Source organism: Callorhinus ursinus, unplaced genomic scaffold (genome assembly GCF_003265705.2).
Source record: "Callorhinus ursinus isolate GAN/ISIS: 27379988/994484 unplaced genomic scaffold, GSC_fseal_2.0 scaffold91, whole genome shotgun sequence".
Taxonomy (NCBI): domain Eukaryota; kingdom Metazoa; phylum Chordata; class Mammalia; order Carnivora; family Otariidae; genus Callorhinus; species Callorhinus ursinus.
Window position 1 is genome coordinate 2307871 of NW_027397153.1, and position 22221 is coordinate 2330091.

At 37.2% G+C, this 22221-nt stretch overlaps 1 pseudogene; it reads right to left on the minus strand.

Annotated features, from left to right (window-relative positions):
* Positions 1-4668: 4668 nt before the first annotated feature.
* The window catches only part of LOC112817795 (Y-box-binding protein 1 pseudogene), a 53768-nt pseudogene continuing 36215 nt past the window's right edge, over positions 4669-22221 (minus strand).

Here is a 22221-nt window from a genome sequence, read left to right on the forward strand (position 1 = left end):
TGATGCCTTTCCTGGCCACCAGTATAAAGAAAGTACTAAAGTGGGTTTCCCCTGCCTCCACGACTCGTGGTCACTCTCTCTAAACACCCTGTTTTTAATTATTCATTTATTCTTGTGTTTTTCTCTTATCTATCTCCTCAGACATTAAGATTGATTATTTCAAGGATTAAGTGTGCCTTGTTCACCATTAAATGCCCAGTGCCAAACATGGTACAAGGCACATGATAGATGCTCAAAAAATACCTTTTATTGAATAATTTTTGCTACTGTCTAACAAAGAAACTTTTGCCTGAACAAAACCACTGTACCTAAAAAAAATAGCAATATTATTTCATGTGGATGTAATTTTGATAAAGGATATTGGAGAACAGCATAGATAGTAGTTTAACTATGCCTTTATATTTTATCTTTCATAGAGGCAGTAAATCCACAATTCAGAAAACATTTTCATGGGTAAAGTGACAGTAGGGTGTATGGAGAAAATAAAGACAGGGTTATAACAATCTAGGAATCCAGTCCTTTACGAGGATCCAATTAAATTATATATTATTTACATGTTTGATTATAAAAATTACATAAGCTCATTGTTGATTCTTTGGAATATATAATTGTACTATCAGAGGTAACAACCGTTTTACTTTGGATCACCATTTTCCAGTCTTTCTTTTTTTTCTTAAAGATTTTCTTTTTAAGTCATCTCTACACCCACTGTGGGGCTCAAACTCACAACCCTGAGATCAAGAGTTGCACACTCCTCTGACTGAGCTAGCCAGGGGCCCTTCCAGTCTTTCTTTTAGAGTAAATTGTATATACAGCTCTGTATTCTGCTTTATTCCCATTTATATTATGTAGTCAACATTTCCCCATATATTTCCAAATAAAATTAAAGGGCCTACATTTTATGTGATCACATGAATGTGCTATAATTTATTTTATCCCATTCCCCTACAGGTAAATCTTTCCATTTTTTCCTCAGGTTTTTTTTCTCATTATACGATAATTCTGGGAGGATCATCTTCATTCACTGATGTATATCCCTATTTCCGATTATTTCTTTATGATATAGTCCCCAAAGTGTAATTTCTTCATCATAATGCTTGAGGATTTTTGAAGGTTGCTAGAGATTGCTGTTTCTTCCATAAATTCATAATATTTGTGCTAATATATAGTTCCACCACCAATACCTGATGCTTGTTTCATAATGTCTTGCCACCATTGAGCATCATTGTGGTTTATGATTTTTTATAATTTAATAGGTGACAAATGGTATATTATTACTGTTTAATTTTACTTTTTTACAATTTGCCATGTTTATTTTATAATTTTAACTTCTAGGTTTTGATGTATAGGGCCAGGACTTTTTAACTCCTACTTTTTAAATCAGCATCTTTGTTTTCTTATTAACATCCAGTTTTAATTATAGAATAGTAGATGCTTTTAAAACTTCCAACCATGTAGTATCTAAAGCAGAATTTTTCTTCCCCCATATGTATCTACCATTAACATTTTTTTGGTAGTACAGTTTTATTTCATGTAACATTTTTTGAGCGGTAATCAACAGTGAATTGACGGCCGGGGTTCTTATTACAGATTCCACTATATCTTTTTGTTTGACCTTGAAAATGTAGAGAACAGATTTTATTCTAATGCAGAGACAGCAGGTGCCCACCCATTCATCCATTCACTCATTTGTTCACTCTCAAGTCTATTATTTTAATGAGTGCCCCACAGGGAGAGGTTGGAAATTTTCCATCTCTACCTCTTCATCCTTTCTTCTCATTTACAGCTTTTCAATTCCATGAGATTTATTTTGGGGTAGAGGAGGGCTGCTTTCTGGACCAGCCATAGGGAAGAAGCTTAGGGTACAACTTATTTCGCACCTAGTCATCTCACACAAAAAATGGGGTAGAAGTCCCATCACCTTTCTCCTGAATAAGAGTATCTTCCTCTTCTGGGTTGTAGGCGGATCTGGGGCCTGGAAGGGATTTATCCCAGAGCCAGAACCAGGGTGACAAGATCTGACAGGGCCTGGGTTAGGATGAGGGAAACAAATGAGTTATGCAAGTACAGGATTGGCTCCTGTATTGATTTAAAATTTTATTCATCATGAATTTTTTCACTAATTCAGAATTTTTAAAATAGTTTATCAAAACACAATGTGCATCTTGATTTACTGAGTTTTTTGATGACCCCTAAAATTTTGTGCCTGGGTTGAGGGCCTCAGTTGCCTCATCTTAATCCGGGCCCTGACTTTGATTCCCTAGAAATGGAGAGGGTTTATCATCATCTGTGAGCTCCTCTAGTTATTGTTGTATTAACCAAAGCTGGATGATTCTCAAATCTGCCCCCAGCTGTCACTTTTGGAGAAAGTTTTGGCTTCCTACCATATCCATCTGTTCTAGCACTGGGTGTATTTCACCTGTTTGAGTCTATGTCCCCGTCTGTCTATGTCCTGTGACCACTCAGCTGTTATTACTCATTTGGCACTAATTGTGGCAGAACAATAACACACCAGGGAAAGGTAACCTGCACTTTGGAGACCTCCACAGACTTCTTTGTTTAAGGATTTGGGGTAGGTGGGATTCGGGTGGTGGAGAGCAAGGTACATTCCTCCAAGGCTCCAAAGCCACAGGGGCCTGCAGAAGGTACGCTATTACAGAGATTCTCAACTCTGGCTACATATTACAATCACCTGAAGGACTTTCAAAAAAAAACTTGTGCCTGGCCCTACCCTCAGCTTTTCATTTAATTGCTCTGGGGTAGAGCTGAGTCATTGTGATTTTTTTAAGCTCCTCAGATATCAAATGTATAACCAAACTTGAAACCCACTGTGTCTTTCATTACTCGGGGGCCAGCTGAGGCTCCCCCTGAAGGACATGGGAAGATTATTATGGATCTGAATAGTGAGCTAGAATCAAGTGATCTTTTCCAAGGGTTTTGGTGAAGAAACGTCTTTTATAGCCAAAATTGGTATCAGTGGGAAGGAGGGTGGAGAGCAGGGCTCAGTATTTTCACAAGATTTGGATAGTACTTTGTTCCAGTTATATTCATTCTTGATACTGGGAGATGATTGCTCTTTTCCCCACTTAGTGCCCAAATTTTTGTTGTTTTGTTTTTGAGGTGTTAAGTCTGGTCTGTGCTTGTCATCAGATTTGAATGTAAAGAATCTCATCAATTGAGTTTCTAAATATATTTTGAACATTTACCGAAGAGCTTCTTCCAAAAATATTGGTTCTCTTTGGGGCATACATGTTAGGCATTTTGGTGTGTGTTTTGAATATGTTGAGAGACATGTTTCTGCTGCAAGTTTTAGACTAGAGTGTCACATCTCTAACATCAGTCTCAATTTCAAGGCCATCATCTCCTGCCTTCAGAAAATCCCCTCCATTTTTAGGGTTGGAAATAAGCACTGATGTGGAGAGGGGCTGATAGTGATTCTCAGGTTGTCAATGACCACAACGATGTGAAGAATCTGGAATAGTTTCTATCTTCATTACCCTAATAGGACTTTGAGGACTATTAGGGTAATGAAGATTAATAGTTCCATTAGCCTTCCACTTTCATGCTAATCCAAAGCCACAGATCATTGAGGAGACAAAGGTATTCTAAATATTACGTAATTGTCATTGACTGAGAACAACGAGGCACTGCCTTTGGTTCCTTGCAATAAGTTTTGTTTCAGTCTTCGCTAGATAACCCGAACTTTCTTTGGTCCAGATTACACTGCTGAAAATAATCACTATATTGTCCTCTATTCTGAGGTTTATCAAAAGCAGCTCTTGTCCTGCGGTGGTATCTTGAGAGTGGTGGGGGAGATGAGATGTCAGGGCTGGTTCTCTCTCCTACATTTTGGAATTCTTGATAGAACAATGTTTCTGAAACACTGCACTAAGATCAGAGGACTCCCATTGGGAAAATTTGAGTCATGGTAATTACCTAGAAAAATGCTGGCGAAAGTATATTTTTTTGTCTTGTTTCATAAGGGCATAATGGGAGTTTACCTGGCCCTTCCACTAAACTGCTGCATGAATTTAAGGAGGTCACTTCCCTTATTGGAGCCTCGGTTTTGAAGCACATGATCTCAAAGCTCCCATCCAACTCAAATATTCTGTGATTTGTGGATTTCTGACCAAAATTGGGTGAATTAATGCATGCAGTTTTTACATTGCATCTAGGGAGACAAAGTAATTTTTCTGATAACAAAATCAGCATATGAATGCTGTAATGTTGCTATTCTTATACTTTTTTAGTTTATTTTTCTATTAACAGGTGCTTGCCCTTTGTTGACTTTTTAAAAAAAAATCAACTTATATAAACTTTTCTTACAAAACAAAAATGAGGTTCCTAAAAATCTCAACTTGACCATATATGAAACAATTTAAAAACCTTTAAAGGTGTATTGAGAAAAACCAGGCTTTAAAAACACACAAACACATACAGACACATGTTTGTCATTACTGAAAAGAGAGGTCTTTAGGTAAAAATAATTTTAAAAACCTCATGTTGCATAGATACTGTAGATAGTTCTATTTATCTGGTCAGTGAGCAAAAAGAAAGCACTTAAGGTCTTCATTTCCGATCTTTTGTTCATTTCTTAGTGCTGGAATTTTATATTCATTTATTCTTGTTGGGCTAAACTGGATGATGGTAGAGATGGTAAGCGGGTATTTATTCAACCCCGCCCTGCTCAGCCTAGGGAGGGGACGAATTCTCAGTTGGTGGGTGGGCTGTTTTTGTCTCTTCGCCATCTTGTGGTTTAGGGTTTTCGGGCGTCTGCCTTGGTAACTGAAGTTGAGGTGGTACCAACACTGAGGTAGCTGCACACGTTGTATCTCATCTCCTGATTTCCTTGTCTTGTTCATTGCAGTCCTCTTTAGGCTCTTTGGCGAGGAAGACCCCTGCAGAGTCGTGGTCTATAACCCTGAAACATATTCTGTCTCACTGGTCTGCCTTGTTCTCCTGCACCTCGTTCGTCAGCTCCCTGCATCACCTCACCGGGCACAGGAGGGTTAGAAGACCGTGGTCCAGGCCTCTGGGGTCTCTGCATGTAGTAGGATGGAAAGCATCCCCTGCAGTAGGGTAGGGCCAGTGCGGTTGAGCCTGGCCTTCGGGAGCACTCTCCCCACCCTCCTTCTTTCCCCACTCCTACAGTTCTTGTAATTCTGCTGGGAATTGGGTGGAGGCCCCCTGCGATGTTGAGAGCGTTGCCGGCTGCATATTTACTGCCTTGCACTGGAGCTCCACCAGGGCCTGTCACAGTATGGGCTGCCTCTGCATCCTTTTCTCCTTCAACAACAGCAAACTCCACAGCCTCTCCGTCTCCTACAATGCGAAGGGACTTCCTGGGGTTATTCTTTATGGCAGTCTGGTGTACAAATACAACTTCCTTGGTGTCGTTCTTGTTGATGAAACCGTATCTGTTTCTTACATTTAACCATTTCCCCAAAACCTTCGTTGGGATGATGTTCTTGTCCCTCAGGCAGGCACCTCAGATGTGAGGCTGCTGGGTCTCGGAGCCGCTGTTCCTGGTGGCGGGGATGATGACTGGGGCCGGCTGCGGCAGCGGCGCCCCCTCCCGGGGTGTGGTGGTAACTAGGCCAAGGCGGTGGGGCTGCTCAGGGCTCTCTGGGGTCCGCTCTCCACTCCCGCTCCCCATCAGACTCTATTCCTATACTTTTTAAACTGTATTTCTTTGAATGAGTTTAATGCACTTTGACATTCCTTAGACTTTATTACCTCTACGGTTTATCTCATTAATTCTTACCATGTTTGTTTGAGCACAGGTGATAAGAAGGTTATTACCCTTGTTTCGCAGATGAAAAAACAAGGCAGATTAAATTACATTCTTTAAGGCATTGGGGGAGAGAAAGTAACATAAGGACTAGGACTCGACCAACACAGCAAAGAGGAAGAGGGAAATAAAAAGAGACTCCTGGGGCGCCTGGGTGGTTCAGTTGGTTAAGCGACTGCCTTCGGCTCAGGTCCTGATCCTGGAGTCCCGGGATCGAGTCCCACATCGGGCTCCCTGCTCAGCGGGGAGTCTGCTTCTCCCTCTGACCCTCTTCCCTCTCGTGCTCTCTAGCTCTCATTCTCTCTCTCTCAAATAAATAAATAAAATCTTTAAAAAAATAAAAAAGAGACTCCTGGCAGCTGAAGTTGGGTATGGGGTGTGGGAACAGAACAGAGCCTATATGGGGCCTGTTGCCACGGAGCTACTTGACAGTAAGAGGTAGTTGGCAATAGCGGTCAAATTGATCATGATTCCATTTGCCCAGCCCAGACTATAAGAACTTTTCTAAAAAGTAGATGCTAAATGTGAAGGTGAACCTAATAAGTTTTCTGACCTAACATTTTAGCCAGAACCTAATTTTCATCTAAAAGCTCGAAAACAACAATGACTGCTAAGTCTTACAGTGCTTGGTATTTTACATGCAGTATCCTGGTTAAATATTCATGGACAGATACTATTATTGTGTCCATTATACAGCAACTAAGGAAGCTGGAGTTTTGGTCCAGATCACACAGCTTGCAAATGGAGCTAGCACCTGAGTCTAGATCTGTCCCAACTTGAATCTGCACTTAACAAAATTGTGCTCTAATGTTTCTCCAATATCTACTATCCTAACTGTTTATAGCCCTATCATTTTTGCCTGCATACAACATTGCTTTATAAAGGTGTGTTTCCATTTCTTTATGAGAATTTTGAAGCTTTTGTCACTTAGTCTACCTCGTTAGAAAAACCTGGTTTGTTTTCTTTCTGTGGGGAAAAAAAAACAAAAGCAAAAACAAAGGACAGTGATGTTATGAAAAGCATATAAACAAATGGTATGCAATGTCTCAAAACGCTACTGCAATTCATTTCAACAAGTATGTAAGGAGGCCTCATTTGCACCATGTAATATGCAGAGAACTTGAGATATAAAGATAAATAATACAGTTTCTATCTTCAGGGAATTTATAGTCATTGAAATAGACCAGTTTCTTCGGCAGGGCAACATGGGTGTCTGCACTCTGTTCCACTCATTTGCAGTGACAGCTGGGATACTGCAATCTTAATGTCTTTTCTGTCTATCCTGGGGATCCTATAAAAGATACCTACCTACAGAGTGGCTTCCCTCTACAAATGATTTTCCTGAGCAGCCTTCACTGGTAGTTTCCCCAGGGCCACAACCACTTCTAGTGATGGCCATGGAGACATGTAATAAATAACCAGTTGGCAAAGCTCAGAGTCAGTGCAGAGGAAGGACTATTTGCAACTATTCCAGACCTGTGATATAATTGTAGAAGAGACTGAGTCTTCAGTGGTACATGGTATTAAAGCTGGCAAGAAGTGGTTATTTCAGGGGAGAGAAGTATAGGTGGAAAGACCAGAGCCATGGTGGGGAAGTATAAGAGGCATGATGAGAGCAGATTTCTTAAGTTCTGCAATGCCACGAACAGGCACTTAAATTTTGATAAGGACAAAATGGAAAGACACTAATCAATGCACACATTACAGACGTGAAGGCCGGGTACAGTAGGCATAGGTAATAGTTTTCTGTAATCCAGTGGTTTCCAAAATGTGGTTCACAGAGCGCTTGAGTTAGAAGGAGTCTTCTCATTAGCCACCCATGTAATGTTAATATTTACAAAGTCAGTCCTATCTAGGGTTAAAATAATGTACACATGGAGCTGACAGTATTTCATAGCAAAATACACACAAGAGCTTGATGAAAAGGTAAGATAAATTATTCAAAAGTTATAGGAATTAAAAGCTTCTTATGCAATTTACTTACACTTTAAATAAGTTTTAAAAGCATGAACTGTGGATGTCAAGCAATATTTCCATTGTTGCCTAAAGGTATATCCTTAAGAATTGCAAAGCATTCTTTGTTTCAAAAGTCTGTGGCAACAGACAAGATTGATATCAAACTGAATAATTCATCAGCTAAACTTTGCACATAGCCATTAGCAGTAATTCTGATGAGGATGCATACAGAGAACTTGTTCAAACTTTTCTCCTAATTTTAGCATTGAACTTGAACTGTTCCTGATTCAAATTTCATATGTTTGTCAAGAGATTCAACCTCCGTATTAAAAAAAAAATCTAAGGAGGATCATACACTTGAGAAGATGTCCAATATTTCCTTTTCTATATGAAATATACATGGATTAAAAATGTTTGGCACTACATATTTAACATAAGTTTATCCAGATTCTTCTTATAAGAGTAGATCTTGAATCCCCCAAATTTTAATATCTAATTTTTAGCCCATAGAGGAAGCTTGAGAAATATGTACTGAATATATATAGTTCTACAACTATCTGCCTATATACTGTCACAATCTTCTCCACACAATATTCCTGAGAAGCATTAATTTCCTCATTTGGGGATGAGGATATTAAGGCCCAAGGAGTTTGAATTATCATCCTAAATTCACATGAATAATTTAGTGTTAGAACTGGCATAGCATGCAGGTTATCAAATCCAAGTCCAATGCTCTTATTTCAAGTCAGAATGTATTATATGATTCATATTATCAATTCTTCAAAAATACTTTGAGGCATTTTTCAAAAGAAGCTCACATATAAAAAATTATAACAGAAATAAAAAGAATAAGATAATAAATATACATGAAGTCATAAGCTAATTCATATCCTGTGGTCAAGAATTTACTGTGCATCTAAATTTCCTTGCAGCAAAGTAAAAAGTTATATAATTTGTATCATTTGACAAATAGAAAAATACAGGTAATGTGATATCATGTCACCTCCATACTAAAAATTCTTCCAATGGCTTTTCATTGCACTTATAGATAATTCAAACTTCACATCATACCCCACAAAGCACAAAATACCCTGGCTCTCATTATTTTTCTATTCTCATCAATTATTACTTTCCACCATTGTTAACTACATTCTAATAATCTCTCTGTTCCCTCAACATGCTACATTTATTTCCCACCCTCAAGTCTTTGGACTCACTATGCAATACAGTGAGAATATTATTCCCCTAAATCTTCACATGACCAACTCCTTCTTCTTAGCCAGGTCCTAGGTCAAAAGTCTTAGTTTCTCATTATTCAAGACTCTTCGAAACTATACCTGACCAACCTGTCTAAATTAATAAATTTCCCAGCTATTCCCTGATTAATTATCATGGTCTATTTTCTTTATAGTACTTGGCCATCTCTGAAATTTTCATGTTTATCCTAATTTTTGTTTACTTCTCTTCTTCCCCTCCAACTAGAATGAAAATTCCACAAGAGCAAGAAACTCATGTGTCCCGCCCCCCCCCGACCGCTGTTGGATTTCCAGCACCAAGGACAGAGCCAATTAGGCACTCAATTGGAAATGAATACATTAAAGTTATTGAGAGAGACAAACTTTTCTTAAAACTTAATCCTAAAACCTCGTGAATTCTTAAAAAGACTTTGAAAACAAGATGCACTATGGCTTTAGCACCTACTTTTAGAATATGCGGCAGACACCAGTGAGATGGGGTAGAATAAAGAAAGTCCATTGCAGAACTTCGAGTAAAACTAGTATGTAATGGAAGGCCAACAAAATAAGAGCCTTTGAAGGAGAGTAACACGAAATGTCCAGAGAGAGGTAAAAACAGCAAGGTTAGTGTTGCAAAATCAAAGTGACAAGAAGATTTTTTTAGAGCAGGTCATGAATAGTGTAAATGCCAGAAAAGTGTTCAATGAATTTTTCAACAAAGCTGCTAGTGGTAACCTTGGCAAAAGCAAATTCAGGGGAGTGGCAGTGGTGATGATGCAAGTCAAAGTGCAGTGGATTAATGAGAAAATGTAACAGGGGATTTCAACATAAAAAATAGATGGCATGGTTTTGTGCTAGACATTTTTAGAGTATATTTGTATTTATCTGATTTGACCTCTTAAAGAATTTCAATTTAGCTCTACTCAAGTGTCTTAGAGGAGCACTGCCTTCTGATGAGATACTGAATTGGAGATTTGCAAATAAATTGGATTTTTCCCACTAGTCAGGCTTTTAAATATTTGAATACCTACATATAGTACACCTTAAATTTTCTCTTCTGCAGGCTAAATATTTATAGATTCTCCAACCATTCCCACTTATGACCTGGTTTCAGATTCTTTATTTGCAAGCTCATTTTCCTTTGACCACTCTAGTTTGTCAATAGCATCCCACAATGTGATTTCTAGAAATATTTATGGACATCACTCACCTTTTAAATACCTGTAATAGTTCCTCATTGCCCCATTCCTTCTGACTCCTAAGACCTTCAACACTGACTTTAACAAATATTCTTAGGAATTATCTCACTTTCCCTACATTATTTATAATACACTGTCTAGACCAGGGGTGAGCAAACTTTTTCTGTAAAGGGCCAGATAGTAAATATGTTTGGCTTTACAGACCATATGGTCTCTGTTGCAACTACTCAATATGTTATAAACTATATAATAGATAATAACTGTACAATAGGCAATACATTAATGAATGTGGCTGTGTTCCAATAACAATACTGAAAAAAAATCAGCAGGCCGAATTTGACCCTTAAGCCATAATTTCCCAACCTATGTTCTAGACAAACAAAATGCCTTGACATTTTCTTCGTACACCTAAGTTACTTATGTGGCTTTGTTCATGCTCTCCAGCAACACCTCGCCGCCCAATTAAAGTAAAGGCAATGCTGATGTAACCAACAGACTCAAGCACAGCAGTTTACGTGAGAGGAAAAGTTTTTCCTTCTTGCATATCAGTCTGGCACTAGTGGACCAGATTGGTTCATAGCTCTGTTCTGCAAGATCATTCATTCAGTACCTGGGCTCTTTTATTAGCTAAACATAGCAGGTAATTGACAACTCAAGGGTAATACACTGACACCAGTACTCTGTTTCTTGTTCATCACTTCCCCTAGAGCTATAGGCTTATATATCTTTGTTTTAGCTTAAAAAGTACTGAAAAAGATTTTTTTGCCAAATTTTTTTGACCCTACATAAAATGGGGTTCACTTTCCAAGCCTGCTACAACTTTGCCTATCCATGAAACCAATGACTCATACTTTAGATTTTTGTTCTGCTAGTTCCTCTCTTCTGATACCAATTTCTACATTAGAGTAGGGTAGTGTGTGTGTGTGTGTGTGTGTGTGTGTGTGTGTGCGCGCGCACGCATTAAATTGACCAAAACATGTAAAAAAAAACAATTTAGCATATTAAAGGTTAATTTCTCATCTGTTTAACAGCCCAGGGTGGTTCTGATCTTTTGAAAGAGAGTTTGCTCCATAGTCATTAACAGGCCCAGGTTGATGGCCATTCTGCCATATTCAGCATGTGGCTTCAAAGTGCCTCTGGGAGATTGTCATAAGTTTATTGGAAGAGGAAAAGAACAAGGAAGAACTCATATAAAAAAATCTTTATGATATAGGACATTACTTTGTTTCATGTTACATTGACTGTAATTCTGTCATATGGCCATACTTAATTGCAAGTGAGGCTGAGAAATGTAGTTCAGCTATGTGCCTAGGAGGAAAACAAAAATGAATTATGGTAAATAGTCATTAGTTTTTGTATACCATCTGTCAAGACTCTACAGTATTGCTTCATTCATGATTTCCTCTCTTACTTCCATTTCTCTTTTGTATGAATCTCCACAGTTTTATTTGTACACTTTTCATGGCACACAAATTTCTCTACTTGAACTGCAGATACTGGTGGGCCTAGATCTGACAATTATTAAAGACAGGAACACCGGAACTCTGCCTTCTGGCCTATAGCACAGGAATCTGGAATTGCAGCCAGTGACCTGGTGGCGAAGCACAGCAGAAGGGCAGATTAGGTTTTGTTTGTCTAACTCATCTTTGTATCACTTACCTCCAGCATATGGCATTGTAATAAATGGAGACCCAAAGAGTGTGGTTGAAATCACACCTTATCATCTCCCACTTCTCTTGGCTTTACTTAAATCTTATTATTTTACTTCCAACCTGAAGTACACTCTTCTTTGGGTAGCTATCCGATTCAAAGTAATCCTCCCTTCCCTTGGACAGACCTCGGTACAGAGAGGAAACCAACACCAACGTTAGGTGAACTTTGAATCTGTGACTATAGCTGACTGAACCATAGACCAAATAAAATTATTTCTACAGGACATTCAGAGATATCGAAACAGAGACTGGGAAAGTTCAAAGCCAAATCATGTTAATGTCAAATGTCAGGGAGAAGATCCACAATTTTCTGCTGTCGAAGTTCCAGATCAACCATGATCCCAGCCCTTTGTGTGTCTTAGCTATTAAAAACCTTTCTTCAAAACTGTGCCACACAACAGTACCCTTTCAGTATACTTAACATTTTGTTAAAGTACTAAAATTAGTTCCCTCTGCTTGCTACTGAAAGAAACTTGTTATTACCATGTCACTGTTAGTAGATTTTTATTTTTCTGGGGTGGAGGGAAGTATAACAGTATTTGAGTCATTACTCTTTCTCTTCAGCATATGTTGACATCATACCCATGTCATAAGCTATTGGCCTAAGTCATTTTATCTTGTTCTTGCAGTTATAACTTTCTTTGAATCTGATACTTGTGTAGCTGGATTTTAGAACACTAATATTTTTGTTAAATTTTTTACTATTATTTATTTTTGGATTTCATTCATCATTCCAGACTATTCAAGTCGTTTTTAGTTCTGACAGAGATATACAATGTGGCAGAGAATGCTGGCTCTCAGCAATAACTATAATCTCCTCTTCTATCCTGAAACTGCTTCTATACTACACTTCTTGGGGCTCTTACAGTTAGGTAGTTCAGTTTTGGCCAATGGAATATGGGTGAACATGAAGTGTGTCACTTGTAGGCCTGACCTGTATCACCTCTTTTGTAATCCTCTACACTCTCCTCCCTTGTCTCCTGGCCAAATACAAATGATCCACTGAAGGACTGGAAGCTCTAAAAAACAATGGAACAACTAGATTGAAAGAACCTGGGTCCTTGAAGGACTGCACGAAACAGATCATTGGTCTGCAGTGTGAAGAAAAAGTAAATTTTTTCTGTATTAAACCACTGAAATTTAGGTGTTATTCATAACAGCTGTCAAATTACAACAAATCTGAACTTACATAAGGAAAGACTATTCAAAAAGATGATTGCAGTAAGTAGAACATGCTGACCTCAGGATCTGCTAGTGTTTCAAAATCAAACACTGAAAAGCTTTTTAAAAAGCAGGAAGGGGGAAGAGGGCTGGTAGGAACTTTATGGGGGAGGGAGGCAAACAATGGGGGTGAGAAGGTGGAAAAATCCAGGCACTTCAACAACAAAAATTGTTTCTGTAGTCAGCCAATTCATGGAAAGAGCTATAAGAGAGGATGTCTACATCTTCTCGCTTACTTAAGCAGGGGCAAAACCAAAGTTCAGGGACCCATGTGGAGAGAGAAGCCTGACTAGAATATGGTCAAGTCAGTGATTAGGTAATGGGGAACTGTGAGTACATGGTCACAGTCTATCTTAACTAATACAGTCTCTCTCCTCAGTTTCATCAACCCTATTAACTCAGTCAACATTCAGTCAGGGCACTTACTAAACCCCACATTGCTCCTACTCAGGGGCAGGCTCAGCCCCCTTTAGAAACAGCAAGCGATTAGAGAGAACTCCTATAGCAGCAGGCCTAGAAACCCAAGCGTTTTTGTGAAAGCCTCTCTAGGGAATGAATTCCTCCATATCTCATTTCAGGCTTGCCTCCTCAACATGAGGCCAGCAGATCAAAGAAAAAGGATAACATAGTTAACATTCACAGAAGACAGAGAAGAGACAAACAGAAGGTAGGGCAAAATATTCTTGAGCTCACCGCTGAATCCTTTCTCTCCATATTATTTGTACAAAGTCCTCCCGAATTCTACCATACTTCTTCCTCTTGGCAAACCAAGCTACAGCACTTGTTGTTCTACCCCTAAATGCTATTCCCTTTATTAACATGCAGGCTAGTCCATTTCAATGTCATAAGCATGAGGAAGAATCCCAGGAACCAGAGCAATCAAGAGTAGCACTTGCAGTCTGTTTCGTTGTTGTTGTTTTTTAAGATTTTATTTATTTATTTGAGAGAGTGAGCAAGAGAGAGAGAGAGAGCATGAGCGGGGGAGAGGGAGAAGCAGACTCCCTGCTGAGCAGAGGGAAGGGGGAGAGGGAGAAGCAGACTCCCCGCTGACCAGAGTCCGATGTGGGACTTGATCCTGGGACCCCAGGATCATGACCTGAGCCGAAGGCAGATGCTTAACTGACTGAGCCACTTAGGCACCCAACTTGCAGTCTGTTTCTAACTAAGATCTTTGCTCCACCTAATTATGTTCCTACTAATTTTGTCACAAGGTGTCTTAGCTCACTTCTGGGGGTCCCCCAAATGCAAAATCTATACAAACTCTTCCTGCTTATATTGCCTGTATCTACATGAATCTTGCTGACCAATGTTGAGTCTCTGTTACCAAGTCATGTTCATCCAATCCCACTAATTCAGTACATTTATTTCTAATGTGTTAATTCACAAAGGATTTCCAAATATATAAATATATGAGGATATCTTCCTCTTTATTTTATATAACCTACAACCGAATATAGTGTATAAACTTTTACTTAACATAATCAAACTTCCCATTTCACCACAATGTTTCTCTTCCGGTAAATATGACCCACTGTTTTCCTACCAATTATAAGTGTCTTTCAGAATGTATTTCCCTATTTTAAAGAAGGCCTGTTTATATGTTTTCCCATGTCCTTCACTTCTTGGGCAATCTCATGCTTATATTTGAATGATATTATCAGGCTAGAATGTATTATTAGCTATGCTTTGTCTTGGAGACTACAAAAAAGAGAATATAAACAGCTTAGATAATAAAGCCATATATGCTCATGTACTAGGTAACTCTATAAGTTCTTTAACATGAGCACTTTTAATCAATTTTAAAGTCTCTTTTTAAGAGATGCGTTTATCTCTTTTTTCAATTTTCAACTTAAACTCTGTAATGTGCCACATTCAAAATTGGCTATTAACACTTTGAAATTGGAATTGGCTGAAAAGGTACTGGTCCAGATATTCCTCCCTCTCAATATCACCTTAACACAGCATCAGGTGCCTGAAAAGCTGAAGATATTCCAACCACCACTGACTTCCTCCATTCAAAGCCAGAGAAGAACTCCAGTAAAATAAGAAATTTAAGGTACCTAGTATTCAAAAGAGAGTCTATACTCTTTCATTGGTATTTTTAATTGAAATATTGCTTTTAGTTGTGTCACTAAGGAATTCCTTTGTCTCAGTCAGGATGATACTTGAACCACCGATTTCAGAAGTTATTTGGTTTATGCATATATCCATTACCTACATTTTTAAACCATCCTAATTCCACACAACTGGTTTAGAATATCAGAAATGCAATTTAATTGATAATAAGAATCACTTAAAGAAATAGTTCCATTTTATAACTCCAAACTAGAAACAACAAATAAAATTACTTCTATAATCTAGTCATGGTTACTAAGAACAAATTCATAAAAGACACACACTCAGTTGGAATTCAGTGCATTCTACTTAAAGTCTCCTATTCACATTATATTTAAAAACAACTCCCCAACTATCAACATAAATAATTCATAGATATTTTTGGTGCAGCCCAAGAGTTTTCAAATAAGACAAACTATTTCAGAAAGTTGAAGCCACAGAAATTTATGGGCATTTAGTTTTAGTGCTAATAACCAAAATTTCACACATATGAAAGTATGTCATGCATGCATCATGTACTCTGTGGTAACTGTACAGTCACCACAATGATAAAACACAACCTCCTTTAGGGGTTAAAAACATGCAAAAATAAGAGAAAATTTGACAACTTTAAATTATGAGTATTAGACAGACATTTTTAAAGATCATGGAATATTAGAATCTCCACTTCTATTCTAAAACATAGCACTATGTTTTCCCATTTAGTTAATTCTAAAGCCTTTAATAAATGTTTTAAAAGTGACTGCAGAGACTGAAAGTAATATGGCAGAAGGGCTTATATAAAATGTCCCACCCTATGCCTAAAAATAAACACACAAAAATGCTGGACATTTTTACATTTCAAAGTAAATTACGTAAGTTAATAATAAAAAAAAAATAGACTTCTGATTCTCATGCTCCAGGTGGGAGAGAGATAGTTATTCTGACCATTTGTCCTGCTGAAAACTATTAAAAACACCAGTCAAAAAAATCTCATAGGATGGAGGATCTGAAAAGATAGTAACAGATTATCAGGATAAAATCTTAGTGAAGGTAGGGACCTAAAAGATAAAGTAACCACTAAAATTGCTTTTTTCCTGGGGGTTTTAAAGAACAAGAATATCAATTTTTACAAAAAGGGATCACAATGGGCAGAAGACATGAATAGACATTTCTCCAAAGAAGACATCCAAATGGCCAACAGACTCATGAAAAAATGCTCAACATCCCTCGGCATCAGGGAAATACAAATCAAAACCACAGTGAGATACCACCTCATACCAGTCAGAATGGTTAAAATGAACAACAGATGTTGGCAAAGATGCAGAGAAAGGGGAACCCTCTTACACTGTTGGTGGGAATGCAAACTGGTGCAACCACTCTGGAACAGTATGGACGTTCCTCAAAACGTTAAAAATAGAACTACCCTACAACTCAGCAATTGCACTACTAGAAATTTATCCAAAGGATACAAGAATAGTGATTCGAAGGGGCATATGCACCCCAATATTTATAGCAGCATTATCAACAATAGCCCAGATTAAAGAGCCCAGATGTTCACTGACAGATGAATCAATAAAGAAGAGATAGCATATATATATATAATGGACTATTACTCAGCCATCAAAAAGAATGAAATATTGCCATTTGCAATGATGTGGATGGAACTACAGGGTATGATACTAAGCAAAATAAGTCGGAGAAAGACAAATACCATAGGATTTCACTCATATGTGGAATTTAAGAAACAAAACATGAACATAAGGGAACGGAAGGAAAAATAAAATAAGATAAAAACAGAGAGGGAGGCAAACCATTAGAGACTCTTAACTCTAGGAAACAAACTGAGGGTTACTGGAGGGGAAGTGGGTGGGAGGATGGGGTAACTCGGTGATGGGCATTAAGGAAGGCATGTGATGTCATGAGCACCAGGTGTTATATGCAACTGATGAATCACTAAACTCTACCCTGAAACTAATAATACACTATATGTTAACTACATTGAATTTAAATAGAAAAACTTTAAAAAAAGGGATCACATACAGAAGGTCTAAAATACAAGAATAAAGAGTGTAGAAAATAGTAAATATATGGAAAATATGAACAAATATTGAATGCATAAAAAAGCAACATATTATATGGTAATGAAAAAATACATGATGTAAGATATATAATTGTGAAATTATATAAAACGTGACATTTTCATGCTACTCATAATATTTTTTCCTTCATACTTGGTTTTCAAGAATGTAATTAGAATGCATCAAAGCATGGTTTGAAGTTTTTCCTCTTTGAGGTTTGAGATTCTTGAACCTGTAAATTAATCTATTTGACAGATTTTGGGATCTTGAAGCCATTGTTTCTTCATTATTATTTCCTTTTCACCCCAATATCTTTGTCCTCTCCTTATAGAATTCTAAGGCCATGAGTTTACATTTTCCCAACTGTCTCCAAGACTCCGTTCATTTTATTTCCAATTGTTTTTTTCTTTGCTTTCCAAGTTGGATCAATAATTGGGATGGTCATAGATTTTTACATCAAAATATATGGAAAGCAAAAGACAGTTGAAAATAGCTTTAAAGTATGGAAAGGAAAGAACTGTCAACCCATAATTCTATATCCAATGAACATATCTGTCAGGAGTTAAGGCAAATTAAAGACATTCTTATACACAGGAGAGTGAAGAGAATTTGTCACTAGCACACTTACTCTAAAAACTCTTCTTGTTTAAAGGAAATGATACTAGAGAGAAACTTGGAAGGACCAGGAACAGAAAAACGAAAAGAATAGCAAGAAAAGTTGGAAATATCTAAGTAAATATTTTAAGAACTATAATTCTTCAATTTCTATGAAATATGTATGAATGTTAAGCATAACATTATAACATTGTCTAGGGGAGTGTTCTATGTATGGGGATATAATACCTATGATAACTAGAGCATAAAGAGAGAAGGTAAGGGGCCTATGTGTTTATAATCCTTCTACAGGTTACTTCTAGTGGTAAAACTGTAATCTAAGAAAGTGTAAAAGGTTAGATATGTATATTGCAATAGCCAGTGAAATTACTTAAAAAATAATACAAGGACATAGCAAAAAAATAAAACCCACAAAGATTAAAATAAAATGCTAAAAATATTCAAGGATTCCAAATAATGTATGTAGATACTGTGTCCTCGAAGATAGGAAGTACATCTCTCCACTGTTTAAGTGTTGGGTGCACATACTGACTTCCTAAAGAGACAGTATGAAAAAGAGAGAAGTTTGGGGGCAGGGAGGAGTAACTTTACAAAAGAGAAACTGACAAACACTACCTAGCCAGATTATGAAAGTCAACATTTTAAATCCTGTTAAAACATGATGTGATGAATGACACTTTACCTCCATGGCATTCTTCCCAAAAAACCATAACGTCAGTTTAATCACAAGAAAAACATCAGACAAATCCCAACAGAGGGCCATTCTACAAAATACCTGACGAGGACTCCTCAAAATTGTCAAAGTCATCAAAAACAAGGAAAGTCTGAGAAACTGTCACAGCCAAGAGGAGCCTAAGAAGATGTAACAACTAAAAATATGTGGTATCCTCAATGAAATTCTGGAATAGAAAAATGACATTAGACAAAAACTAAGGAAATCTGAACAATGTGTGAATTCAATTAATGGCAATGTTTCAATACTGGTTTGTTAATTGTAACAAATGTATCACATTACTGTAGGATGTTAATAATAGAGGAAAGTGGGTGTGGGGTATATGAGAATTCCCTGTACTGTCTTCTTATTTTTTTCCATAAATCTAAAATTATTCTAAAAAATAAAGTATATTTTGATAAAAAGCACATTAATCAAAAAGAAGATAAGAAAAGAGAAACAAAGGAGCAGAAAACAGAAAACAACAAAAGGGTAGATGTAAATCCAAAAATATTTATGATGCTATTTAATGTAGATTAATGTACACTAAATATAATAGAGACTGCTATTTAAGATTAAAACAGATTATATGCTATTCATTAAAAACCCACTTTAAATGTAAACAAATAAGTTAAAAGTAAGAGGAAGAAAAATATATATCATGCAAATAATAATAAAAGAAGAAAGGAGTTACCATATTGATATCAGGAAAATAGACTTAGTGACTCATTTCCTAAAATGAAGTATGCAAAGGGAAACTTTATAGGACCTGTACGGTGGAGAAATCTGGCAAAAACTACCTTAACCAAATGATGAAAATTAACATCACCCCTTCAGCTGTATGAATATCATGGTACCCCCTTGATATGATAGGGCAAGAAGGGCACTTCATCTATATGAGACTCTTTCCACAAACACAGAAGTCCAATATAATCATGAGAAAAACATCAGACATATATAAATAGGGAGACATTTTACTAAATAACTAACCAGTACTCCTCAGGATGGTCAGGTTGTAAAACAAACAAAAGAAGACAGAAACTGTCACCAACCGGGGGAGACCGGGGAGACACAACTACAAAATACAGTGTCATGTCCTGGATTGGACCCTGGCACCGAAAGAAAACATAAATAATAGAGCTGGTGAAATCCAAATGAAGTCTGGAGTTTAGTTAGTAGTAACGTACCAATGTTAGTTTCTTAGGTTTGATAAATGTACCGTGATAATGTAAGATGTTACCAAAAGGAAAAAGTGGGTGAGGGGATTACAGGCTCCCTGTGCTATCTAGGTAATATTTCTGTAAATCTAAAAACAGTCTAAAGTTTAAACATTTCATGGGAATGCAAAACTGTACAACAACTTGGCAGTTTCTAATAAAGTTAACCCTACATTTACCATATGGAACAGCACTCCTACTCCTAGATATTACACAAGAAAAACGATCATTTATGTTCACTCAAAAACCTGTAAGTAAAACTTTCAGGCAGCTTTATACATCATCATCAAAAACTTGAAACAACTCAACTGTCTCAGAGCAAATGGATAAGTAAACTATGGTATATCCTTACGATGTAATATTACTCAGCAATAAACAGGAAGAAACTATTAATACATACAGCAATATCGATAAATATCAAGTGCATCATTATAAGTGAAAGATGGAAAAATTATATATGCTATGTGATTCTATTTATATGACTTTATATGTAGACATTGATAACAGACTAGTGGTCTCCCTAGACTTGGAGTCTTGGGATGGGTTACTACAAAAGAGCAGCACGGGAGGATTTGTTAAGTGATGGAACTGTTCTGTATCATGAGTGTGGCAATGGTTATGTAAGTGTACACATTTGTCAAAATTCATAGAATTGTACCACAAAAGAGTATTTCCCTATGTAATTTTAAGTGTATGGCTGACAAAATAAATGTGGAAAGAAAAAGGGTAGGATATGACATACAATAAATTCTAAACAAAAGAAACTTGAGAATATTAATATTACATAAGATGAAGGCCAAAAAAACCCTGTCATACAAAGTAAATATATTTTGGCCTTAAAGCAAATCTCAACAAAGGTATAGAGAATAAAAACATACAGGTAAAATATTCTCTGACCAAAATGCAAGTAGGCTAGAAAGCAATAACAAAGGGGAAACTACAAAATTCCCATACACCTTAAAATTTAAACAGTGCACATCTAAATAACTCATAACACAAAGAAAACAATTGCATTTATATATTATTTTACCAAAAATGATCATGCAAATCAGACATATTAAAACATGTAAAGTGCAGCTAAAGCAACAATCAAAGAAAAACTTAAGAAATGAAATTCTGAAAATCAACAATATTATCTATGCATCTTACACGTTAGAAAAGAATATCAAAATAAACCCAATGAGAACAGAAGAGAAATAATGAAGGAATCAATATCAGTGAAAGAGAGAACAAACATAAGATAGAGAAGATCAGACAAAAATACTCTATTTTGAAATTGCTAAAATGACCAACGTCTGGAAAGACCTGTGGAGAAAAAAAGGAAAGATACAACCAAATGTCAGGAATAATAGTATATCAAGATGTGGAAGACTTAAGGCTATTGCTTCTCACCCAATTCATCTATGGATACAACCCTATCCCAGTTACAATCCTGGAAGGATTTTTTTTTTATTATGTTATGTTAATCACCATACATTACATCAATAGTTTTTGATGCAGTGTTCCTTGATTCATTGTTTGCGTATAACATCCAGTGCTCCATTCAATACGTGCCCTCTTTAACACCCATCACCAGGCTAACCCATCCCCCCACCCCCCTCCCCTCTAGAACCCTCAGTTTGTTTCTCAGAGCCCATAGTCTCTCGTGGTTCATCTCCCCCTCCGATTCCCCCCCTTCATGTTTCCCTTCCTGCTATCTTCTTTTTTTTTACATATAATGGATTATTTGTTTCAGAGGTACAGGTCTGTGATTCAACAGTCTTACACAATTCACAATGCTCACCATTGCACATACCCTCCCCAATATCTATCACCCAGCCACCCCATCCCTCCCACCCCCCACCACTCCAGCAAACCTCAGTTAGTTTCCTAAGAATAAGAATTCCTCATATCAGTGAGGTCATATGATACATGTCTTTGATTGACTTATTTCGCTCAGCATAATACTCTCCAGTTCCATCCACATCGTTACAAATGGCAAGATTTCATTCCTTTTCATGGCTGCATAATATTCTTTTGTATGTGAATACAAATATATATATACCACTTCTTCTTTACCCATTTATCTGTCGATGGACATCTTGGCTCTTTCCATAGTTTGGCTATTGTGGACATTGCTACTAGAAACATCAGAGTACACATACCCCTTCGGATCCCTACATTTGTATCTTTTGGGTAAATACCCAGTAGTGCAATTACTGGGTCGTATGGTAGCTCTATTATCAACTTTTTGAGGAACCTCCATACTGTTTTCCAGAGGGGCTGCACCAGCTTGCATTCCCACCAACAGTGTAGGAGGGTTCGCGTTTCTCCACATCCTCGCCAACATCTGTCGTTTCCTGACTTGTTAATTTTAGCCGTTCTGACTGGTGTGAGGTGGTATCTCAT